This window comes from Bison bison, unplaced genomic scaffold (genome assembly GCF_000754665.1).
Source record: "Bison bison bison isolate TAMUID 2011002044 unplaced genomic scaffold, Bison_UMD1.0 scf7180017864516, whole genome shotgun sequence".
Taxonomy (NCBI): domain Eukaryota; kingdom Metazoa; phylum Chordata; class Mammalia; order Artiodactyla; family Bovidae; genus Bison; species Bison bison.
In genome coordinates this window covers 9,141,999-9,143,760 of record NW_011495069.1, presented here as the reverse complement: position 1 = coordinate 9,143,760, position 1,762 = coordinate 9,141,999, and the positions used below count along the sequence as shown (strand labels likewise).

General features: G+C 57.8%; 1 protein-coding gene and 1 long non-coding RNA gene across 2 annotated transcripts in view; one reads left to right on the top strand and one right to left on the bottom strand.

Annotated features, from left to right (window-relative positions):
- The window catches only part of ZDHHC18 (zinc finger, DHHC-type containing 18), a 23,409-nt gene that overhangs the window by 20,613 nt on the left and 1,034 nt on the right, over positions 1-1,762 (bottom strand). The gene's annotated exons all lie outside the window — the stretch shown is intronic.
- LOC104981158 overlaps positions 1-1,762 on the top strand; it is a 3,047-nt gene that overhangs the window by 905 nt on the left and 380 nt on the right. The window contains exon 2 of the long non-coding RNA XR_824342.1: positions 8-1,757. This is a non-coding gene — a long non-coding RNA (uncharacterized LOC104981158). The remainder of the gene's footprint in view (positions 1-7; positions 1,758-1,762) is intronic.

Genomic DNA, 1,762 nt, shown 5'->3' with positions numbered 1-1,762 from the left:
CACAGAGTCTGGTGCATTCAGCCCCCACGTGCAGACAAAGTGAACAACACACTCACCACCCAGGAAAGACTGCTGGGCCTGCCTGACGATTCTGTAACGACCCAGGGCCAAGCCGGAAGGACGAGGCACTCTGGGAAGCTACTACAAAGGTATGGCCCCACTGGGGTCACACAGGGTTCCCAGACACTTGAACTGAGACTTAAGAACAAACAGCACGTGGCGTGGAAGACCAGGACGTGTCCCGGCCGCAATCCCAGAGGAGGAAAAACACAGGGTTTGGGAGCCGAGGCTCCGGGGCCATGGGACCCTCTGCCTCAGTTTCCGCAGCGGCACAGCCAGCCTCACAGCTGCAAGGATCTAAGGGAATAAAGGATGGGATGCACTCAGCACAGTCAGGCTCTCCCTGAACCTGGGGATTATTCCGGTCAGTACGACCCAAACAGCTCACGGAGAGGCCGGAGGGTGCCAGGCAGCCAGGCCTCTGCGGCCCAGACTGAGTTGGACATTAATCCGGCCTCATTAGCCCTGACCTGGAGGGAGGAGAAACGGGGCTGCCCGCAACCAGCTGCCGGGTCAGACCTGGGACACTGGAACGGCGGACACCGGGAGGCTGAGTGACAAGGGCCCAGGGGTGCAAGAAGGAAGGAAGGAAGCTGGATGCAGGCTGGGGAAAAAGGCAACCGAGGGTGTGGCCGAGGACAGGCCAGGGCAGTGGAAGGAGACAAAGAACAGACAGGCACGGGTGAGCATGCCCGCCCAAGCTGCTCCAGAGCATCAGTGGACCGACTTCCAGGACAGATGCCGCAGGGCTCTGCCCCTCGCGGGGTTGCCATGGCTCTTCAGAGGCAGCTGGGCGTTTATTCAAAAGTCTGTCTGAGAGTCACCCTGTTAGAGGAAGGAGCCAACCACGGACCGGAAACCCCCGAGGTGTGCAACCATCCACGTCACTGCTCAGCAGGAAGGAGCCAGGGTGGAGCAGGCTGAGATTAAGGCCCTGGCTGCGGCGGTGCCCGGCCACCTGGGGGGGCAACCTGTGCAGCGGCTCTGGGAGGCCAAGGGCCACCTGGGTGCTGGCGGCACAGGTCCTCTGTGGCCATGCCGGCCTTCCTGCCGCCCCTCAAACACACCAGTCTGCTCACCGCTCCCAGCTTTTGCTTTTACTGTGTCCAGGCCACATGTGACTGGCTTATCTCAAGGCCACCTCCTCCCGAGGGCCGGCCTGACCATCTCATCTAGACCAGCCCACTCCCCACCCCAGCGAGCTCTCCCCAGACAGCGGCAGCGGCTCAACCCCTCATCTCTGCAGGTCCTTGCGTCTTTGCTCGGGTATCAGCTGCTTCACAAGGCATTCCACCCCCCTATACAATTGTATACCCTCCTCCAGCTCTCCCCCTGCCTCCCCAAGCTTCCTTCTTCTCTGTGTCGTAGCCTAGATATTTGCTAACTGTCTTTCTCCTCCCACTGGAATGTCAGCTCCAAGAAGACAGGGATTATCATCGGATTTGTTTGCTACTGTATCTAGAAATGGTGTCTGGCACGTAGTAGGGGCTCAGTAAATGTTTGATGATTGAATGAATAAGTGCGTATGAATTTTTAAAAGCAGGGGTTCTGGTTAGAGTGCCTAGGGTCCTATTTGGGCTCTTCCACTTACTGTGTGACTTGTGACCATTTACTTAACTTCCGAGAGACCCAAGGTAATCAATCAGTAAAAGGAGAATAACAACAGCACCTGTCTCACGGGATTACTGCAGGATTACATGAG